Genomic DNA, 23,800 nt, shown 5'->3' with positions numbered 1-23,800 from the left:
AAAGGCATGAATTATGGGTGAACAGTGACCAAAGTCTAGTTGATTACCTGTAAAGTGGGGATGTCCCCTTGGACTGTTCAGAGACTGAATACAGCTAATGTATTTACAGAGTTAGGAGCAGGAGTGGCTTAGTTGGGGCGCATTAATTCACTTACCCCGTCCCCGAGGTCAGCCTCAGCATCACCCTGGAGTAGTTAAAAGGCAGATTCAAGCCCCTCAGACCTAAGAGTCTGCATGGCTAGGTGCGGCCAATGCCTGAGGGAGTTTGAGAAGCTCTGCTTCAGAGTCCAGGCTGGGTACCCGCTGTGGAATTCCTTGCACCTCTTAGGTAGATAGAGCTCGTGGTGGGGAATTCAGATGACAGCCTTGAAAACCAACCAGTGTGACTAATACAAGAAACAGAAGACCATCTTCCCTGGTTGTTACAAATGACTTTCTAACTGCTGTGTTCTATTTTTAACCTAAAGTACTCTTTGAATAAAAATAAGATGTAAAAAAAAAGCAAATTAATTCCTGTACTTTCCTTTTCTTTTGGTACTTTGACATCTCCCTTGGGACCATGACACTCATTAATCTCATCCGGAGGAAAATTGTCCTTTTTCATTAATGACTTCTTAACCTTCGCCTTATCTGATTAGCTGGAGAATTAAGTCTCCCTTGAAAAGCCTCCAATCCCCACTTCCCTGCCAGCTCATTTTCTCCAGGAAGGACCTGGAAGATCAATCTTGCAGAGGAAGCTGAGTTGACCAATGGGACGAGATTTCCTTTGTAACACTGCTGGATGGGTGATGACTTCCTTGGCACAGCGGTTATCTCTGCGGTGGGCTAGAGGGCAAGATGCCTCTGCAGGGGGCTGCAGTTCTGCTCCTGCTCTTGGGAGGGGGCGGCTGGCTGGCTTAGCCTTGCCCGTGTCAGCTTCCCAGGCTGGAATGTGTTGTTTCAGCTCGAGCAATAGGATCTCTCTGTTTACGAGTTTGGGTAGATCAGAAAGTGGGGACACATAAAGAATACGCTTCTTAGAGACTAGAGCCATGGGATGGCGACACTCCGAATGGCCCAGGGACAGAGGGGTCTTGGTTTGAATGCAGAGTTGCAACTTGCTTGTCCCTGATTCCTTACAGAGGGTGAAGGAGGGACCCCTGGTGCACCCAGTCAGCATAATGGATGCGATTATTGAAGAGGGCAAGCGGCACAGATAATTCTCTCCCAAGTATTCCTGAGCAAACAGAAAATGAGATTATGCTGCACTGTGACATATGCTCAAGGACACACTTTTTTTTTTCTCCTTGTCCAGCCCAGTTGAGGTTAGACTCTGGGCAGAGATGAACAGAGAGGAAGAGAATGCAGCTTTTCCCACAGATCATGAGCGTTTTACTTCAGTTATTAGGGGATGAAACGGAGTATTATTTAAGATGCTCTCTGAATTCAGACAGCCCACACCATTTATTCACTGGCCTGTAAATCCTTTATGATGGTGCTTGGCACATAGACCTAAATTTAAAATAGTAATAACACTTACTGAATGCCTTCTAGGTGAGTAGTAAGTGGTCCAGTGTTAACTGTCATTAACATTATGCTACTGTGCTTTTTTCCATAGAAGTGACGCACAAGTTTGCATTTTTCACTGGGGTCTAATTGAAGGACTCATGCGGAATTTAATTCTTTCCGTTCTCCTTCTTTCCTGATTTCTTCCTTCCACTTGATGCCCTGATTCATCGCAATTTGAAGTTGGGTTCCCTAGGGCTTCCCTGGTGGCGCAGTGGTTGAGAGTCCGCCTGCCGATGCAGGGGACACGGGTTCGTGCCCCGGTCCGGGAAGATCCCACATGCCGTGGAGTGGCTGGGCCCGTGAGCCGTGGCCGCTGAGCCTGCGCATCCGGAGCCTGTGCTCCACAATGGGAGAGGCCACAACAGTGAGAGGCCCGCGTACCTCAAAAAAAAAAAAAAAGTTGGGCTCCCTAGAAACACTCTTTAGTAGCTTTCCCTCTGCCTCTTTCTTTGTTTCCACGTCACCCTGGTAGGGCTCAAAGGAGTCTGTGGCGATTGTACAGGGCAAGCTGGTGCTCTTGGGAGGCAAGAGGCATATCTTCCCTACGCAAGAATTCACGTTGTGCGGTGGGGCTTGACCCCAGGCGATGTCCCCAGAGATGGTGGTGAATGTGGCCACTGTTCCCTTGCCCTTGGCCGGTCACCATCATCAAGGGGCTGGCGGGCTAGCTGTATCGATCAGGTTCTCCAGAGGAACAATATATGGATATATATTGATACACGTAGCCACATCCACAAAGTACCTTCACGGCAACCCCTAGGTTACTGTTTGATTAAATAAGTGGGTTGGTATCACCTAGCCGAGTTGACACATAAAACTAGCCATCACCCCAGCCGTGGCTGGAACCAAGCCAAGGTGCCCACCTACGGTTGGAGCCCTTAACCTTGGCCTCCTTAGCCCTGAGCTTTGAACAGTGAATGAGTTGTAGGGGAGGCGAGCATGACCTGAAGGTACGTGGAGGAGGTGACATCCAGATGCCCGCCCAAGATGTCTGCAGCCCTGTAGAAAGGTTTTTATAGGTTTCTGCAAGTCTGATGCACAGTGTTGTAGCGTGCGGTTTATGCAGAAGAGGTTAAGAGGCCAATGAATGATTTTGTAATTTCTCTATAATTACCAGGCTAGAATCCTTTAAAACCTGCATTGGTAGGCATGTCATATCCAGATGTTCTGTACCAGGCCAGTGAAAAATGTTTAGAACATAGAGAGTCTATTCCAAAGGCTTACTGCATTGTGGATTTCAAAAAACAAACCCTATGACTTTAGAGAATGAATCAGTGTTAGCAGTAATTCTGGTATAGATTGGTTTGAGGATTTTCTAGAGTTTAAAATATAGAATCTTGGATAATATAAACAAGGTATTTTCCCCTCAGCAGGCTATGTAACCTTGTGTTCATTTGAAAACACCTACAAGTTCTAGGTCAGTTTCTCTGTTGGTGTTGACACTTACACACAGCCAAAGTAAAGGGAAAAAGAGCAATAATGCATAAAATGTTCCCAGCACTATCCCAAGCTCTTTTCACATGTTAGCTTATTTAAACCACAGAACGACCATTACAGGTGAGGAAAACCAGGCACAGTGAGGTCAAGTAACTGGGCCAAAGTCTCACAACTAGCAAGTGTTGAGCCAGGATTCAACCCAGACTGAGCAAGTCTGTATCTAAATCCAACCCTAAAACTGTACGCAAAGCTGGTTTATCTTTCTCAGTGTTGGTGGCCATAAAGCAAGTTTCTCAACCTCAACACTATTGACATTTGGGGTTGGAAAGTTCTTTGTTATGGGGGCTGTTCTGTGCATTGTAGAATGTTTAGCTGCATCCCTGGCCCCGACCCTCTGATGCCAGTAACAGCCCTCCCCCAAGTTGTAACCACTAAAAATGCCTCCAAACATGGAAAAAAAGGTCCTGTGGATGGGGGAGGAGACAAAGAACCACCCCCAGCCAAGAACCGTGGCCATGGAGGGAAAAATTATTTAAAGATTACAATTAGGTATAAAATAAGCAGTGTAAGTTAGAGGCTTTTATTATATTTTGGAAAGAATATATAAATCATTTTACTTATCCACTTTAAAAATTAAGAAACATAAAACTTGGGACTTCCCAGGCGGTCCAGTGGTTAAGACTTCCTGCTTCCACTGCAGGGGGCACGGGTTCGATCCCTGGTCGGGGAACTAAGATCCCACATGCTGCGCGGCGCAGCCAAAAAAAATAAAGTAACTTAAAAATAAATTAATTAATTAAAAAAGAAAAGAAAGAAACACAAAACTCTTCCATAAGCATATCAGTAAGTACAACAGAAGTATATTCCCATTCTTTATTACAGAAGAGTTAAGGGAAAGATGTAAACATATAAAAGAAGAGTGAGGGAAGAAAGAAATATGGGACACCGAGGAAGACTGGGGGTAAAAACAGACATGACAGTTACATACACACCAAAAAGAGAAAATGTTAAGCTAGAACTAACAACTTGCTAGCCCTGAGGAGTGTGCGTAAATGCTGTGCATAGTTTATCAATGCTATTGATGGTGCGGTCAAGACCATATTTCAGTCAATCAACAGTGAATATCTATTGATTGGGACGTTTCCTCTAAAGCCCAGATAAGCAGTTTTATTCCCAGAACTCGAATGCCCACGGGCACTTGACCCTCCTGGCCCATGACCTCTGCCATGACCTCACTGGGAGGAGGAGGGGCTAGGTCAGCAGGTCTCCTTCAGAGACTCTTCTCCTCCCCCGCCCCCCATCCTTCTAGGAGCTTCTACAAGAGGACGGCTCTGGTCCCTGAGGCAGGAGGGGAACCAGCCTGGCGCTGATTGCCCGGCTCAGCCCTTGGGAGCATTGGGAGTTGGAAAAGGGAGCCACCGTTATGGAAGATTTTCCAGAAGAGGGACCGACTAGTCTTAGACTTTGAGAATGTTTACCAAGATTACATGGAAAAAAACGTCAAGAACAAAGAGAAGCAGGTGTGCTTACTTCATTGGGAGCCCCCGACTGTTTCCTGGAAGGCTAGACCCTTATTAACACCCCTGTGTGTAGGGGCAGGAGGTGTGGTGCTGGGGCCCCTCTCGGAAAAGTCTCATCAGCACACTAAACGTTCTGAGGAGTCCAGAGGTGAAGAGATTGGTTGGTGTCAGTTTCTCCAGAGGACCAACCTCCCAAAACACTTGTTAGCATCACCTAATAGTTTGTTACTGCATCAGGGCTCCGTGGCACAGAGTCTGGGAAAGTGGTTTGGGGGAATATAGGTAAACTCTGCGTATGTTTGACCAGCTCTGTTGAACTTAAATCCTGTAGACAGGGCTTCCCAGCTCTGATGCTTTCCTCACCCCATTGGAAGAGTCACACAGACTCCTTTGCCATTTCCTGGTTCCCACCAAGTACACACCGCTGTCTGCTTGTCTGTCATTGTCTCCTCCGTTCATCTACAAGTTCTCTGAGGACAGAGATTGGTTTCTCTTGTTCACTGAGTTCCCAGCACCTGGAATGGTGCCGGCCCCACCCAGCGAGTGCCCCCTGAATGTCTGCTCAGGCATCTGTCCTGAGGGAACTCTCCTAGCCATCCCGTTGCTGCTCATTCTTCCACATTCTCTTCTCCTTGTTTCCAGGATTAAACATATTAAATTGAACGATGACCCTTCAGTCTAGCCTTCACCCTAACTCTGTGGCTTCAGACCTACTTGAGGTGCTAGGTTGCCCCCCACCCGTTCCAGGTCCTCGCTGAGTTAGCCCAGTCACATGCTACTGGATGGGATTTCTCTGTTGCATTTGGCGCTGACTGCCTGCTTCTTTCTTTCTGAAACATTCTCTTCTCCTAGTTCCAAGACCCTTTCTCCTGCTTTTCTTCCACCTCCCAGACTCTCCAGTTCCTGAATTTTTCTTACTGTTGCTTTAAATGTTGGTAAAGGTGCAACATTCAGGATCCCCCATGTAACTTAGCCATGTTCGCAACTGCTGCATTTCCCAGTCTCCTGGCAAGAGGGCGCTCTAAGGTGATGAACCCAATCGTGCAAGGAAGAGGTCAACATTATTTTTCTTTCTTGTGACTTGTGGTATCCATAAAGCAATGTTCATCCTAAACTTCTGACATCTTTAAGGGCTCTAGAATATCAAGACGTGCAGCAACGTATGAATATGAAACCTGTGAGACGGAGGGAGATGCTCGGGTCACTGGGCAAGAGTTGAGGGGAGCTTTAACGAGATCAGAATGCTCTGGAAGGAAATAGGGTTGGAGTGGACCTTGAGAACCTTCACACTCAAGACTTGCCTTAAACGCCTGAGCCGGGGGAGTTGGTCTGCCCACCAGCCACTGCAGCTGCCAAAGAGAGTTAGGATAATAGCATGTGTAGCACGAGCCCGGGGGAGTGTTAAGCTTCCCTGTGTGGAGTATTTATGCACATAGTTTTGGATCTGAGAGAAAGGATGCCTTTCCTAGAGTTCTCTCCCGTTCAGAGTAGTTGAAGATGAGTGATGCCTGGCACAGCCTGATGCGATCGATATCTCAAGGTTTCTTTTCTCTCTCTGAGTCTTGACTACTTGATGAAGGTCTACTAAGTATGCTTTTACTGCATACACTATGGACATGCTGAGTGAACTATGACATTAAGTGCTCTCTAGGAAGCTACTTTAGGCTTTTAAAGATGACTGGCTACTGCATGAACTGCCCATTCTAAGGATCATGAAATCCCTTGTTGGCTTTTAGCTTCGAATGACTATTCATTGCAGGACACACCACACAATAAATGTTCGCTTAAAATGTGTGTATAATCCAGTTTGTTTTCCACTTCCATTGTTATCCTACTGTGCTTGTCTCCTCTGAATAATTACCTTTTCTCCCTTTATTTGGGAAGACTTGCCATTGGAAAGAGAAAGTTGGAAACTCACCCTGAAAACAGTAGCCAATTTCTTGTCTTGAGTTACCCTTCAACTTGATTTGGAGTTCAACGGGGGCATCTACTTTAAATTGTGAATAATGTTTCCGAAGTGGTTAAATTAAATTGCATTTTTTTGAGAAAACAATATATGGACTTTTGGATAATAATTTTGGACATAGATAATACTGACATCTCTCCAAGAGGACCCCAAAGAATAGGACCCTTCTCGGTTATTTTTCTGAACAATTTGAGAAATTAAGCAAAGGCATGGAAGATGGTGACCAAAATATTTTCTTTACCGCTGATAGAGCCTGTTTCGGAAGTTATAGCTGTGTGTGAGAGCCAAATGCGCCTGCTGGCTGAACCCACAAGTTGGGAGATTGACCCAAGCAGCCCAGACAGCCTCCTAAGGTCCAAGGGAGCACTTGCTAGGGAGGGGCAGGATGCACAGCTGGGGAGGAGGCACAGGGCCAAGCCAAGAACGCCCATTTAACCTTCCCAAACTCACCAGTCATGTGAACTACTCTACCTCCGGGGCAGGTGAGTGAAGGCGTGCTGGGAGGACAGGCCTTTCCCTAGAGAAAGGTCTCTATTCATGAAACCAGAAGTAAGGAGAGGTGCTCCCTGCTGACAGGTCAGTGTATCAGACCATCCATGGAAAGTATTTTAGGGTAACTACTTAGAGGAGAGTTAGACTGTATAACCTCTACACTAGGAAAATGATTTAAAATACTTATTCCAAAAGAAGGCAAGAAAGGAGAGAGAAGAAAGAAAGTGTGGGACAAATAAAATGCACAAAATAGGACAGTGACTATAAATGCAGGAAGGAGAACGATTCATGTCCTCATACACTGTACAGTTCCTGGTCATAAAGTGGGGGGGTGTGTGAATTAAGAGTTGAAAGCACCATTTCTGTCTTCAAGATTGAAAGAAAAACAATTAAACAACTTGTCAAAGGTCATCACCTAGAAAAACTGGAGTCATTAATCAAACCCAGTCTGTCTTGACTTCAGAGTTTCAGCTTACTAAGGCAACGGTAACGTCCCTCCAGTTTAATTTTGTCCGCATTAACTGTATCTTGTGCAACCACATCTTTACCATCTGGATGGATATGGATGCCGTCTCTCAGCTCATATAAACTGTATCTGACAAAATCTTTGTTATTGATATTTTAAAGCTTAATCTACAAAAGTCAAATGGCTGCAATTTAACCTTGATTGTGTTCTTAATTATTCAATCAGTGTCTCCAGGACCATGACAGGTGGGAAAAAAATACACACATCTTTATTCTTGTCTGGCTGTAGCTTCATCAGCCATTGGAACTGCTGGGAGTGGAACATCTCTCCACTTTTATCTAAGATGTTTGGTCCATTTTCTTTCTGCTACTTGGCATCCTTGTCTGCATACGTCGTCACTATGCAGAGCCCATAATAAGCACTTAGTAAATGTGTCATTATATTTGGAATTTGATTGTTAGCCTTCTTAATATTATATTCTTCCTTTTTAAAAAATAAATATATTTATTATTTTTGGCTGCGTTGGGTCTTCATTGCTGTGCGTGGGCTTTCTCTAGTTGTGGCGAGCGGGGGCTACTCTTCGTTGCAGTGCGCGGGCTTCTCATTGCAGTGGCTTCTCTTGTTGCAGAGCACGGGCTCTAGGCATGCCGGCTTCAGTAGTTGTGGCTCGTGGGCTCAGTAGTTGTGGCTCACAGGCTCTAGAGTGCAGGCTCAGTAGTTGTGGCACACGGGCTTAGTTGCTCCGTGGCATGTGGGATCTTCCTGGACCAGGGCTCAAACCCGTGTTCCCTGCATTGGCAGGCGGATTCTTAACCACTGCGCCACCAAGGCAGTCCCTTACTATTGTATTCTTAAAGGATTCAGAAACCAGTGGAGAGGTGCTTGGGAGATTTGAACACCAAGGGTGGCAGTGAGCCAAAGCCATTCACTTTTCTAATAATTTCCTTTCTGCTTGTCTTTAAAGCTGGGTGTTTCAGGTTGTGTTTAAATCGTTCCTCTTCCCTTCAGCCCTCTTGGGACGAGGCACATTGCTGATCTTCCTTTGTCATCCATGTGATTGGAGAGTGAGATTGGGGTGTTCGGAGGTTGAGGCCCAGCGGGGATCTTTCTACTGCCTTGAACACTACCTTAAGGCCTGAGGGTCTGATAGCACTTCATTTTACTTTCTTCTAGGTAAAACTCCTGTCACTCCTCTATTGATGGGTCACAGGTAACTGAAACTAGCTGAAAATCTGCCAAAGGCAGAAACGTAAAACAAAACTTTATGTGTTTTCTGTAACATTTTTTAATGGAAGAAATGTAAAAGGATCAACTCACCTTCTTGTGTTTTCTTAAAATTAATGAACTTTATTTTTTATGAGCAGTTTTAGGTTTCCAGAAAAATTGTACAGAACGTACAGATAGTTCCCATACACTGGCCACCCCTTGCCTCAACACACACACACACACACACACACACACACACACACACACACACACACACACACACACACACACTTTCCCCTAGTTTAACATCTTGCACTAATGTGGTTCCTTTTTTACAATTGATGAACCAGTGTTGATACACTGATATTCTTAAGGTCCATAGTTTACAACAGGGTTCCCTCTTTGTGTTGTACATTCTATGAGTCTCGACCAATGCATAGTATCGCGTATCCACCGTGACGGTGTCTTACGGAATAGTTACCTGCCCTAAAGATCCCACGTGCTCCACCGATTCATCCTTCCTTTCCAGCCCCCAACCCCTGGCCCTTTCCAAACACATGGCCACATACATGATACATCTCATCTAAGACCCAGCTTGATAAGGTCACCCTGTTTCTTAAATTTCTGTATTTCATAGAATCTAAGATGTCATTGATTGTAAGGCGCATCCTTATTTTATATATCTCCTAGAAAAAGAAATTAAACTAGGCACCCCATGGGTAGTAAGATGCACTCGACTTCAGACATGTCAACGTGAGAACAGTATGCGTCTCAGAACTGGTAAAATGTTACCTAGAGCACAGGGCCTGCCCAAGTACAGCACTTTATTGAAACTACAACAAATATTCAAAAGACCTGCACCACAGGTCCTGTTTGGCCTCTTCTGGGGCGGCGGTGAGGGGGCTGGGGGATGGTAGGTGAAGAAGCGGGGATGGGAGGAAGTTGAGCGACAGTGCAAGGCCGGGCCCTCCCACTGACCCCAGTGGCCTGGGTCCTGGGGCCGCGCAAACCAGGGAGAAATCTCTACTCCCTTTGTGACCCTGGGCAAGTTACTAGAACTTTCTGAGCCTCAGTCTCTGCATCTGTGTGCAGTAATACTAACCCTGCCACGTGACTCTGGGGTCAGATAAATGAGTTGCCATAGGTGACGGGCTCACTGCCTGCCCACAGTATGTGCTCAGTGGATACTGGTCCTCCCTTCCTCCCTGGATCCTTAACTCCCTCTCTCCCTTACGTCCACCTCCATCTCACGTATGTCCTTCCACGGTCCCCCCAGCAGTCAGCCTGGGCTGGGTGACCCCACCCTCATTCTCGCTGCCTTGCAAGCGCTCTGGGTGCTGGAGACCTTGCATCAGCCTTGGGCTCGGCCCACATTCATTAGCCTTGGTAACGAGACGGGATGGGGATTACCTAGGACAGTTCACAGATGGCAGAGCCTCGTAATTCTTGGCCTTGGTGTTCCCAGGGCTACCAAGCAGTTAGGGTTTAGTAACTGGTTGTTGTGCCCACTCACTGGCTTCACGACTCGATTCGGTACAGCTCAGACAAACCCCAGTACAATGATTTCCCGGGGACCTTTGAGAATTAGACTGAGATATAACTGAAGCACAGGTTTATTTGAAAATCGCTACGGTTCTCAGAAACACGTGTTCTGCATATGCATGAGACCGCAGGACGACAGAAATGTGCCATCGGCTTCTGGGGATTCCAGGTCGCAGCCGCCAACTGCAGTGGTGCTGCTCCCCCAAATCTGTGTGACCTTGGGAAAGCCCTGTGGCTTCCATTTTGTCATTTGTCAAATGGGGAGTAAACGCCCATGTCACCAGACGGCCGCTCTGGGTGTACGAGATGGTGCTGGTGTGAGCCCCGTGGGGCTATGGATGGCTGTTCAGTGCTGACCGTTAGTTTCCAGCTTGTTCCTAGAGCCCAGCAGTGCTTGTTGCCATGGTTACTGCTGGGTTGATAAGGACTCCGACTGCCAGATTCAGCAAATAAAAATTCAGGACTTCCGGTTCAATTAGGATTTCAGATAAACAACAAATAATTTTCATTGTGAGTTATGTTCCAGACATTGCACGGCTGATACACTAGTATATCTTTCACCAAGTATTGCAGGAGACATACTTATGCTAAAAAATAATTTGAAGTTTATCTGATATTCAAATTTCACTGGGCACTTTGCATTCTATCTGGCAACCTTTAATAGGGACAGAATATTACCTTACTGAAACACGAGAAGTTTCTCAGGAAATAACTGATGTTCGGATAGATCCAGAACTCTCTGGTGACCTCATTTATTACAAGTCAGGGAAGAGTAAACAATCTGCACATTACCCTCAATGATGAAAAGTTACCCTGGCAAAGAAGTTGGTCCTGTATTGGAAAAGGCCAAAGGGGCAAAGTCTCCCTGGCCTCCTAGGCTGAGAGAAGGAAGCGAAGTCTCACGTGGAGAAAAAGTTTTTAAGAAACCATTCCAGCATAGTGTCTCTTTCACACTTCTGGCCCTAAAACTTATTTTTGTGTATATTTCAGCATCTCAATTTCTTTTTATCCTGTTAAAAAAAATCACAATATATGTATTTCTCTGAGTAATGAATCTGAATTATGAACATAAGCCTCACTATATTTCGATGACGGGAAGGTGAGAGAAGACATTAAATGGATGCAAATCTAGAGTAGGTATTTATCTTCAGTAGCTTTTAAACTCTGCTTAAAGTGTTCCTAAGGAGATTAATCATTTCTTAATGTTGCTTTAAAAAAATTGTTTTTAATTGTTTAAATGGGTCCGAGGACTCTACCATCCTTAACTGATTCTTGACATGATTTGGATCTTTGTGAAGTTTCTCTTGGCTACAAGTCATGCCATCACCAGCTGTGAAATGACAAATATTCGTGGATATCTGTGCCAGTCCTATTCTGCACTCTGTGGGCAGCATGACAACAAATTGGATGAGACAAAACCCTCCCCAAGGGACTATACGGTCCATGTGGAAGGAAAACCAACCCAAAGCAAACAGCACTGAACATGTGAGAAGGAACATAAGATCCAAGGAAGGAAGATGATTGCCCATCACTGCTGTTGGCTGTAGTTCTTAAGCAGACATTGGTCAAATATTAGTCTCATTAAGTGTTCATAATAATTTTGTGAGTGATATTTTATTATTCCTTTTTTATAGATAAAACTGAAGGCCAGAGAGGTTAAGGAATGTGCCCATGTCATGGAGCTAGTAAGTGATGGAATGGGAATTCAGATCAGGTCTGTCTGACTTCAAAGTGCCATTGGCACAGTGTCCCTAAGGGGGGTATTTAGAAGAAAGACAAATTACTTCTAATGGAGGTTGGGGGGCGGTCAAGAGAAACTCCATGGGCAAGATCTCGTTTGAGCTGAAGCTTGGAAGACAGATAAGGTTTGGAAGTTCTATGGAAAAGAAGGGCCTTTCCGGACAAGAGAAGGGCTTGGCAAGAGGCCAAGGGTAGCTGCACAGAGTTCTATCTAGCTAGTTCCGGGAGCAGCATGTAGTTCAACTCGACCTTAGGTCAAGGTACATGGCAGAAAGAGGGTGTGCCAAGCAGTAGGGCCTGGTTAAGGAGCCTCACTTCCTGTGTGGATGGTGAGGACTCAGTGAGGGTGTGGACGGGGTTAAGCTGGCACTGGGCACAGACTGGACGAGAGGAGCAGGTGACACTGGAGGCAGAGAGACCAGATAGAAGGTCATCAAGGGATGACGGAGACAACTGTGAAAATGGAAAAGGGATGATGGCCCTAGACACGGAACAGGTGGGGCTGGTGGACTGACGGACGGGCATAGTAGACAGTGGATGGCAGGGGACACTAGTGGTGTGAACAGATGGCCTGTGAGTTTACTATAAGTTAAAATTTTGACAACATAACACCCTGGCTGTTTGTAGAGGAGCTCTAAGCCATAGTGGGGAGGTGGACAGAGTCCCCCAAAGCTGCTTGTACCCTTAAGAGTACCACATTCCAGAGTCTGAGCCCCAGATTTGTAGGCTAAGACATTTGCTCTACTATTATTTTAGTCAGGTTCTGTTGAACTCATACTAAGCCATCGTATGAAACACTGAGGTATAAAAGTTAGAAGGCAGGTAATAATCTACTTCTCAGTGGAGAGAACGAGATGGAGTGAATGCTCCTATTTGCTGATCAACACACTTTTGCCCCGAGGGCTGATCTGCATGTGAGCTCGGGTCACATCCAGGAGATGGATGGGTAACTTTGCACTGGGTGGCTGTGCAGTGACCCCACCGGGGACCAGGTGTGCAATGTAAGAAGTGTGTCGGGCTGTCATTGCCCCTGGCGGGGAGGACAACCTTTCCTCCTGAGGCACTAGTGTGCCCTCCGGTTGCTTTTTTTTCTTTCCACCACGGGCCCATTTCTTGAAATAAAGCTGCTGCCTGAGTCTTGGCCTGGAATCCATGTGTTCTCTTTAAGGTTCCTCTTGCATATCTCTGGTCTGTGCCTTGGTGTTTGTTTTTACAGTTTTACTTTGAGAGAACCATCTTACACATCATTTCCAGGTTCACGGGTGGAGTGTGTGTTTGCCCACACAGCTGGAGCACACACCCTGGCCTCAGAAGGGTAACCTGCATTCCATGACGTAGGGAAAGGCCTTCCATCTTCAAGTGGGACGTTCGGACCCGAGGCTTCACCAGGTTGTAACATCCTTGTGCACATGGGAAGGGAAACACCGCAGAATACGCCCACAGCTTTCACGCTTCTTGGCTTCAAGAGGTCTTTCTTTCCTTAAAACAACTTAGCAAGTAATCCTGGGTGGACCACTCTGACTGGGACCTTAGTGGGAGGGAGGTAGTAGAACTCTAAGCTTCCAGAAGCTTCTGGGAATTTGAATGACCCCACATTTCAGTCACAGCTCAAGAGTGTGAACAAGTCCTGAGGCCTATACCCGCCCTCGCTAAGTAGAAGGCACCAATGAGACCAGAAGGCAAGGACCCTGCAGAACTTGGGGGTCTGGGGCCGCTTTCCAAAGGAGGGCATTTGATGTGTGTCTTGAGGGGCACTAGGATTTGGACCAGAGCAACAGGAGCGGTGTCGGTGTGTGAAGGGTGGAGGGAGGAGAGAGGTAGGGGTCCCTTGAGTGTCTGCTCTCAGCCAGATCCTTTGCAATGTGTTGAAAAACTCCCCCTTACCATGGATGTTGCTGATGTCAAGTCCCATAGGAGCCGGGCAGCTTACACGTGCTCCATCTCTCCCCTATGATGCTGCGACCTGGCAGAGAAAGCGCTAAGTACTGGCTCATTTGGCTAAGGTCAGAGACATCACCCAAAGGCAGTAACTGGGACAATGGAACAGTGCCAGCTTTCGAGAATTTCTTACCACTCCACATGGCGAGCAGAGGAGAGCAGAGAAGCGAATACCTTCACACTCTGGGGACTTTAGACCTTTTAACTGCTTAATAGAGTGGCATTGAAATGTAAGGCATCTTCAAGTTGTATTGTAGCCTTCATCTCAGAAATTTCAAAAATGGAAATCCCTGTGTGGCCTTGGTCTGCATTTTACACATGGGTATATTCTTAGGGTTTCCGTCTTTGTCTCTCCCACGGTTGCCCCTAGAGACGTGGCGGCGAGTGGTTGAGGCACGACTGGGGGGAGGGCTGATCTTTCACAGTTGGCCCAGAGGATGCTTCCCAGAAGTCTCTGAAGTTTAGCATGAAGCTGCCATGATTTAAGGTGTCTGGGGGCTGCCGTTGACCCTGGACTTACTCTTGTGAGTAAGAGGGAACTTGCCTCCTTTCCCTTTCTTTTTACGAAGCCTTTAAATACATGTAAGAGTAAAGAGAATAGCAGAAGGATTCCCCATATTCACAGCACTTGGATTTAAATATTGTAAATATTTTGTTATACTGAATTCTTATTCATTGATCAATTGCTGAAAATTTATAAAGCGAATCCCAGATATCTTATGTCATGAATTACCACCCCAAATTATCATGAGGTGTGTTTTATAGAGAATAAGGACATCTTAAAAACAGCCACATTGTTACCACAACTGTCAAAGTTAGTAATTTTTTTTAGTATCATGTAATACTGGCTATATTCAGATTTCTCCAGTTGTTTCCAAACTTTTTTTTTTTTTTTTTAACATTTGGAGTGTTAAGTTCAGATTTCAATGGGGTCCATACATTGCATTTGGTTGTTTCGTCTTTTAAGTCTTTCTTAGCTTAGAACGCCCCTGACCTGTAGAGTGTCCCACCTTCTGGGTATGTGTGGGTGCTCACGGGGGTGGAGTTTAATAACCTGGTCCTCCCTCCCTGGACGATAAACTAGGAGTCAGACATAAATGCTGGGTGGGTCCAGGTTCAGACTGAACACAGAACAATCTGTGCACTGCTGCTTTACCTCATGGCGGGCAGTGTGCCCCGGACAGGAAAGACGGTGGGGAAGTGGATTTTAGAGAACAAAATCTGGGTGCTGATGGTGTTCGCTACTCCCAGGCTTCGGGTGCCTCTGGGCACGGTGACGCCGGATTTCTCGCCTTGCCGAGGGCTGGACGGGATGGGAGCCTGACCAGTAACTCTCACTGGTGATGAGTGAGTGGGAAGGTGTTGTGAGGAGGATGATTGGCCGGGTCTGGGAGAGAAATAGAAGTGGCCACAGAGAAGGGGCGTGGTGACAGGGAAGGAACGTCAAAGGCTGGGTCAGAGCGGGGCCAGGGCCGGGCAGAAGCGGTCCCCGTGCGCCTCCTCTGAGCCAGGACGCTGGCCCCGCACGAGGCTCACCCATCCCAGCCCAAGCCCAGGTCCTCTGCTGCCTGCCCTTCCCTCCCAGCGCATCCCAACTCTCTCAGCAGCAGGTGCATCCCCAGCCGTTCAGTGCAAACATCTTAGAATCACCCCTCGACCTTCTCTTCTACCACATTCAGCCCGGCAGCCAGTCCTGTGCTCCCCCACCTTCAGCGTCACCCTGAACCTGACCCCTCTTCCACACGACCACCACCACCACCACCGAGCCCAGGTCCCCTGTCTCCTGGCTGATTGCGGCAGCCCGCTCCCTGTGGCCACCCTCCACCTGAGCCTGCTGACACCATTCTCTATGCAGCAGCCAAAGCCACCCTCTCAGTGGGTCCCCAGCTCTCAGCACTGGAAACACACCCATGAACAAAACAAGTCCCGTATCTGGGAAAGGCTCCCTTCTAGCAGGTCACATTAGATCACGGCAGCTTCATGCTACACTTCAGAGACTTCTGGGAGGCATCCTCTGGGCCACCTGTGAAAGATCAGCCCTCCCCCCAGACCCTATCCCCCAGCCCTTCCCCTTGCTGTTGCCCTCACAGCACCCGTAGCCGTCCAGCTACCACGTTATACATCTATGTGCTGTTTGCTTCTTTACTGCCTGTCTCCCCTTCTAGAGTGTGTTTGTTCACTGCCACGTCCAGGCCCCTGCACTGGTGCTGGGCATCTGGTAGACTCCGCCTCGATATATTTTTTTTTTAATGTTTTTTTATTGTGGTAAAAGTCACAATATAAAACACACTACGTTAACCGTATTTAACTGTGCAGTTCAGTGGCACTAAGTACATTCACGTTGTTGTGCAACTCTCACCATCATCCATCTCCCCAGTTTTTCACCTTCCTAAACTGAACACTGTCCCCATTAAACACTAGCTCCCCATTCCCCCTCCCCACAGCCCCCCTACCCTCCAGCCCCTGGCATCTACCAACATACTGCCTCGATATTTGATTACTGGATGAACAAGGACACTGATGCTCGAGACTGGAAGATCAGATGGCACAGGTGTCAGGGCTCAGTGATTTCTGAGCTGCTTTCTTGGAAGGGAATTTTGAGAAGCCAGAATATCGGGGCACCAGAGTGGGGGGTGGAGGTGGGGTTCTAGACCCTTCCTTTCCCTGTCCTCCCACCTCAGGGTTTTTTGTTGTTGTTGTTTTTTGCAGTACGCGGGCGTCTCACCGTTGTGGCCTCTCCCGTTGCGGAGCACAGGCTCCGGACACGCAGGCTCAGCAGCCATGGCTCACGGGCCCAGCCGCTCCACGGCATGTGGGATCTTCCCGGACTGGGACACGAACCCGTGTCCCCTGCATCGGCAGGCGGACTCTCAACCACTGCACCGCCAGGGAAGCCACCTCAGGTTTTTGACTGAGGGTGGGAAGCAAAGGGCTTCAACCTGGCTTTTATAAACATCACTCAGGACAGTCGTACTTCTTGTTTTGTCTGGTCCTGAAAGTGAGACCCAGTAATTGGCAGCTGAGTGTTGGCTCCACTTAGTGGAAAAGCTGCTTTTCTGCTCCTAACGTTACCATTTCCTGTGCATATTGTAAACGCCTGTAGCATTTATACCGGCTGCTCTCAGTCCAATTCTATCTCAACGCCAGTTACCCGGTTCCTGTCTCCTTCACTGCAGGATGTAAGTCGGATAGGAGCAGCACTTCATCCCCTTTCAGGCAAGTGTTTTCACGGCCCCTCATCACCCTGACCTGCCATCTCAAGGCTCAGAGAGAAAGGTTACAACGTGGCAGCATTAGCTCGTTAAGACTTGAGCTCCAAGAACATAGCAAGCAGGTCAAGTCCGTTCCCTCTGTGCCCTGCCAAGGGCAAAGCTTGCATAGAAACAGGCACTTCCGCTGGGCTGGAAGGACGTGTTGGAGATGCTGCAGGGTCCAGGGGAGTTGGCTTCTTGCATTGCCAGCTTGTAGCAGATCCGTCTCTATCAGAGAGGTCCGGCAGGGCTTCCCAAACTTTCCTTCATTCTAAGGAGCCTTTTTAGATGTTGTTTTTCTAATCATCCTATGAAATGTTAATAGCCCTATAGATACACTGTGCATCTGTTTATAGGCTTCTTGCCTCAGCATCATTCAATGACCTGGGCACCTAAGTTGGAAAAGCAGATGCTTGGGTGACTGGGATGTGGTTTGAAATGTTGCAAGTACAATTGGGTCCCTAGTTTAGTGTCATGGAAAGAAAGTACTGAAATCTGGTTGTGGCCAAAAGGTATACGCTGGGAAATTAACTAGAAACAATTCAAAACAAAATACAAGTAAGTGCCCAACTGCGTGGAGCACAGATAGAGGCAGGAAGTTAGGAAGACCTGTGTCTGGGCGGCCTGGGACCTGCGGTTTTGTGGAAGTATGGTCATGTGTTGAGCCTGGAAGGATGGGTAAGGCGAGGTAGGGAAAACAGACATGAGGAAAAGAGAGGAAGTGATGAGCATGGTCCACGGGGTATAGCTAGGCAGGGAGGAATTGACTTCACCCGCGTTTGGAGCCGGTTATGGGGATGTGAGTCTGGTGGTAAGGCTGGGAGGCTCCACAATAGACCTGGTAGGCAGACGGGGACCAGTCGGCAGCTGGTCTCGCATCAGAAGCCCCTGATTCTGTATCGAGCGCCGTAGTGTGAAAGTGCGTTTGTTTATTGAACTCCATCCTCTTTTCAGGGTCTCCGTGGGCTCCCTCGGGGCTGGCGAGGTCAGAGCTGGCCCCCAACCTCCCTGTTGACTCAGCTCCCACTAACCGTTCAAGTTCATCTTTTTATCCCCACTTTTGAACATGGCCCAGAGAGTGCAGAAACCAAGGCCAGGGCAGGGCATGTTCCTCCCCGGGGGTGTAGAAGGGGGCGGTCTCACGTCAAACCCCAGAAACTTCTTCGATTTTGCATTTTGGAAGCTTTTGAGGTAGAGAGGTTTCATGTTTAACCTAAGTTATTATCAGCTAAATTATTAAAAAGACTATTATGAGTACCTAATTATATATACTTAGTTTATAGATTACATATAATTACGCATGTGATTATGTAATTATTAAAGTTAGATAAAGTTGATTATAAAAATACCATTTTCCTTGGTCACATGTCCCCCGCATCTGCAACGCGGGGGATTCTGGCTGTTTGAACCCTGACCAACAGTCTGGATTTCGAGGCCTTTTCTGCAGGAACTTTGCCTCCTTGTGTTATTAGAATTCTCGGCACTTCTTCCGGAAAAGGCTGGAGAGAAGAGAGAAATGTCATTCGTGGCAGGTGCGAGCAGGAAGCTGGGGGAGAGGTGTGGTGGAGAAGGAGGGAGCCCTCGCCCGTCCACCCACGTGGGCTGCAGAAGGATTCGGCTGTGGGTTTGGAGGATCGTTGGGTTTCCAGGGCGCATGTCGACCCCTGGGATCCAGCACAGAAGGAGCCGGGTCTCACAGCTGCTCAGCATCTGGACTGCAGTGAAAGGAGACGCATCAGAGCTGAGGACAGGGAGGTCTGGGGGTGACAGCAGGGCTGCCCAGAAGTCGGCACTCGCCCGTGTGCTGCTCGTTCTTTCCTGGCTGTTCTCTCGGTCCCTTCATTATTTCTTCTGTCGTTATTGCTGTATTATTATCCTTGGTGGTCATAGTACTGAGGAGAAGAAAAGCACTGGTTCCAGGGCGGGCAAGCGTTACATGCTTTAATCACTTTAGCGTATTTAACCTTCACAGCAGCCTTTGATTTGGGCATCTTCCTCTCACAGAGAAGAGCTGCCCAAGGTCAAAGGTGTGACCCTTGTACTCTGAACATGCTCTGATCTCGTCCCTCCCTAAATGCTCTTTCTCTCCCCTCCGCCATATAATCATGGCTTTTGGTGTCCTCGTGGACCCTCTAAATCCCCCTGTCTGGGTGTAGGGCCCAGCACTCCCACCTCCTAGCGGTGGGAGCTGGACCGGCTCCCTGGCCTCAGTGTTTCCATGCCGTCAGCTGTGAAATGGGGACAGTGATGTGTGAGCTGACTCAGCGAATGTTAGTTGTTACCATGTCCTCCTCCTTTACCAGTATGAACCAGGAGCCTCTCCCCTCTCCTCCTCTTTCCCTTGTCCATCTACTTCTTTTTTCCTATCTGTAACCGAGCTGCACAGCGCAATAGCAAATAGAACAAAAACAAATCTGTCCTTCAGACCGTGTGCCCTTACAGCCCCCTGGGTTGGGTCCTTCCATCAGCCCCTGAAATTGGAGGCAGCAGATTGGGGTTTTACGGTGACTTCCTGTGCTCCACGTCCCTCCCTGGCCATGACCTCGCTGGCCCCACCTGTCTCCAAGTGGAGTTTGCCAAACAGGCTGCAGTAACTGGCCAGAGCCAGGCGTGGCCCCAGATCGCAGGGTCCAGAGGTGGCTGAGCTTCGGGAAGACGCCTGTGCTGGGCTCCCGCCAGCGCCTCCGGCCACCCTGCCCTCGGGGAGTAGCCAAAATAAAGACTGCACAATCTCGCAACTGAGCATCTTGAAATGGGACAAGAGGCTTCAAAATCGCTGCGTTATACGGAAGAAACCTGGGCCGCAGATCTCGTCTGTAACGAGTGTTTGACAGCCATCGGGGCCCTGCTGGCTCAGCCCACACCTCTGGCGAGAATGGGGTGAGCAGGGTGTCCCCTCCGTCCTTCGAGGCCCAGGGATTAATGGACAGGTTGAGATCGCGGTGGGCGGGAGGACCGTGATGATATGAGGTGTCAGCTCCTGTCAGGGCCTCGGGATGCGACCCTGGGGCCCAGAGGTCCTCCCTCTTGAACTAGGATTTCACGTCTGTGTGCGGCAGCCCCTGCCTTTCCCTCCTGTATCCCCTGCCTCTGCTCTAGCTTCTGCTTTGAACAAATACTGACATTTCCATTTAGAGCTTTTTGGAAGGCAATTTAGAAATATACGTAACATTTTAAAGTATGCATACTCTTCAATCCATAATTCTGCTTTTTGGTATCCCTATATTGGAGAAATACTTTCACAATTTTTTTTTAAACATGCGTTTTCAAGGATGTTTACCACAGTATTTGTAACAATAAAAAACAAGGGGAAGAAGTGCTAATCGATGGCAGAATGGCTGAATAAATCATAGTAAAACCGTAGCAGGAACTGCCACGCAGCTAGTTACCCCTCATGAAATTGCCGTTCTGGCTATTTTTGACCTAGAAAATGGCAATTTCGTAGAATGAGAGATATCCCTGTGCCTCTGTTTCTTCATCTTTAAAATGGGGACAATCATTGTGCCTCTCACAGGGTTAATGTGAGGATTTAATGCAATACCGTGTGGCCTTGGCTGTGACCCATGGCCAGAGCCCGAAAAATATTTGCTGATACTTCTGTGTATCTGTATTAACATGGAGAGAGCCCAAAATACACCGTTTGGAGAAAATAGCTATATGTATATGCTTTCAAATATCGATGAAGTATGAACCCATTCATGGGGGGAAAACGTGTGTGTGTGTGTGTGTGTGTGTGTGTGTGTGTAAACTCTGAAGAACAGGACGAGGAGGCCACTCTCCAAGCTGTTCCTAATGGCTAACCCTGGAGAAGGGAGCTGGGATTGGGGGGGGCATGGGCAGGGGACGTGCCCCCCAGAGCTCACCCAGAGGAGTGGAGCTGCTGGCAGACGCACACACCTGTAAAGGGTGCGGCCCTTTTTCATGTGTGGGGCTGTTTGGCCGGCCCGGGAGGGCTCTTGTCTCTGCAGCTCCTGCTGGAGCTAGAAGTCCCAGGGAGAGTCGTCAGGAAGGGGTGATGGATGTAAATGGATGGATGATCAAGAGGTCAGGACCCCCAAGCAGTATCTGCAGCCCTGTGAGGACAGACCGGAACCTCTGTGGGTTCCTACTGCACCTGGCATGGATGATGTGGGTGACCTGGGTGGTCTGGGGTCCCGCAGCAGCCGGGCCCTCCCAGGAGCAGACACAGCCAGGCCCAGGAGTCAGAGGGGCTGGAGGGGCTGGAGCTGATGCAGGTCTAGCTTCTTCTTCACACCGAGGAGGTGAATCAGCACGTCAGCCGCGACGCACGTGACCTGAAAAGCCCATCAAACCTCCCAAGAGTGTCCCTTGTGGTCCCTTAACTGGAAACAAACAGGAAAGAGGATTCTGATGGGCACGCTGCAGGGCCATCAAAGGGAATTACACATTTTCCTCTAAATACTTCTGGATTAATTGAACTGTTTTACATTGTGACTATAAATGTAAATACTTCTTGTGAATTAAAAAAAAAAAAAAGAAACACTTGGTGGAAAAAAAGGTGGGGGGGAAAGGAAACAAAACTCTTTTATCCAGTGAGATTCAGTGTTCAGTTGTGTAGCTAACAGCCTGTTGAGATGAGGGAGAAATCAGGCCTCTCCGCACTGTCACCACCTGGTCCCGCTGCCATCACCTCTCACTGGGCTGCTGCAGTCACCCCCTGACGGGCCTCCCTGCTTCTGATCTGTTCCCACTTCACCCAGAGTGATCATTTCAAAATGCAAATTAGGTGCTGCTGTGGCCTCTTTAAAAATGCTCCAGTGACTTCTCCTTGCCTTTATTGTGAAATCGTAAATCATAGCTGCTTACTCTGGTGCTGAAGTCGCTGTAACACTCTGTCTCCCTTTCTCTCTCTCTCTCTCCCCCCTCCCCTGGTCACAGAGCCAGGACTGCTACAGAATTACAGTGTGTATAATAGTAGTAAGAAGCTTACTGGTCCCCTACTATGTGCAACATCATGCCAGGTGCCTTGACTACATGATCTGATTTAATACCCACAGCATCTCTAGAAGCTTTTCCTATCTTTTTTTTTTTTTTTTTTTTCGGTACACGGGCCTCTCACTGTTGTGGCCTCTCCCGTTGCGGAGCACAGGCTCCGGATGCGCAGGCTCAGCGGCCATGGCTCACGGGCCCAGCTGCTCCGCGGCATGTGGGATCCTCCCGGACCGGGGCACGAACCCGCATCCCCTGCATCGGCAGGTGGACTCTCAACCACTGCGCCACCAGGGAAGCCCTGCTTTTCCTATCTTTATTCACAGACAAGGATGCTGAGATTTAGGGGACATTGAGAAACAGACCAGAAGTCTTACAGCCATTGCGTGGCATCCGCAGGACCGGAGCCTGGCTGGGTGTGGCCCCAGATCCATGAGCATCATATTCAGCTGCCGCCCATCCTGTGAAGAGTCTCTGCTCTCCTGGTCATACCACCTCCTGAGGGCGCGACTGCCTTCCCTCGGGGCTGCAGGCTCCAGGAGGGTGGGAGCCCGGGAGCAGCTGTGGGTTTGCTACCACACCTCCAGCCCCTCACATCCTGCTTGCACACATCGGGTCACCAAACAGTGTTTGTTGGAAGCGTAGATGCGCCGGCACGGTGCTGGGTTCCGGACTGAGGGTTGGGGTCAGGGTGAACCAAGCAAGGTGGTCTGTGCCTGGTGGGGCCTGTGGTCAGTGGGGGCCGGGGTGTCATCTCACTGTGACACAAGCTGTGATAAGTGCCACGAAGGGTGCTGGGGAAAGTGGAAGGGGGGCCCGGCCTGCCGGCAGGGAGCCGCAGGGCACAGAGAGGCATTCGGGAGGTGTTTGCAGGATGAGTCACAGGGAACACCAGTTCAGCCTGATCTCGCTGCTTCCACGCCGCTCTGCTTAGGGCTTCTCTGGGCTCCGTGACCAGTAATGGGAAGGGTGGGTACCGCCCACCCATCTCTTGGAACAAATCAGTGCAGCAGTAGAAGCATCTTTCTACACGGTGGGAACTGTCCCGCCAGCCAGGCTGCCCTGCGCCCCTCCCCTCCCTGATGGCCACCTCTAGGTCCTACCAGTGTCGCTGCCCTGGGACAGCTGCCTGGGGGCTCAGTGTTTTCTCAACTCCTAGGAATAGGCGGACTCTTCAGTGTCAAGTCAGGGGTGTGTTTTGGTTTGGTTCTGATGACACTGGTAGATGCTGAAGCCTGGGTTTGGTGGGAGCTTGGCATGTACTTTGCACAGAGTGCCTCTTACGTATCATGCCCGTTGCTTCTCACAAAAGCCAATGAGGCCGCCCCTCCAAAGATTAGGAGGCTGCGGTGCCATGTGGTTCATCTGTCCAAAGCCCCACAGTGCTCGTGCTTAGAAACTAGACTGTAGTGCCTTCTAGAGAGTTCTGGCTCCAGTACCTAAGCACCAGTCTCCAGCCTCAAGGAGAGAGGTTTCCAAGGGCAGCTGCCCAAGCCTTTCACACACGAGACTTGGCTGGAGTCGAGACCACACCTGCTGGTCTGTGTGCGTATGTGTAGGGGCGGGTGATGAGTGAGTCCTCTGCCTAACATGCACCCCTCTAAGTGGTGATAAAAAGGGGCGTGTCCTTCACAGAGGGCTCACCCACCTATCCACCCATCTGCTGAACAGGCTTAGCTCTAAAATTCCATTTCCAAGTCACTCTATAGCTGTAGTTCTAATCACCAAGGTTCGGCTGTTCTTC

General features: G+C 48.6%; 1 protein-coding gene across 1 annotated transcript in view; it reads left to right on the top strand.

Annotated features, from left to right (window-relative positions):
* AGPAT4 (1-acylglycerol-3-phosphate O-acyltransferase 4) overlaps window positions 1-23,800 on the top strand; it is a 73,128-nt gene that overhangs the window by 23,950 nt on the left and 25,378 nt on the right. The gene's annotated exons all lie outside the window — the stretch shown is intronic.

Source organism: Hyperoodon ampullatus, assembly GCF_949752795.1.
Source record: "Hyperoodon ampullatus genome assembly, chromosome: 12".
NCBI classification, from domain to species: Eukaryota; Metazoa; Chordata; class Mammalia; order Artiodactyla; family Ziphiidae; genus Hyperoodon; species Hyperoodon ampullatus.
Note: the sequence above shows the minus strand (reverse complement) of the source record. Positions and strands in the feature narration are given on the sequence as shown.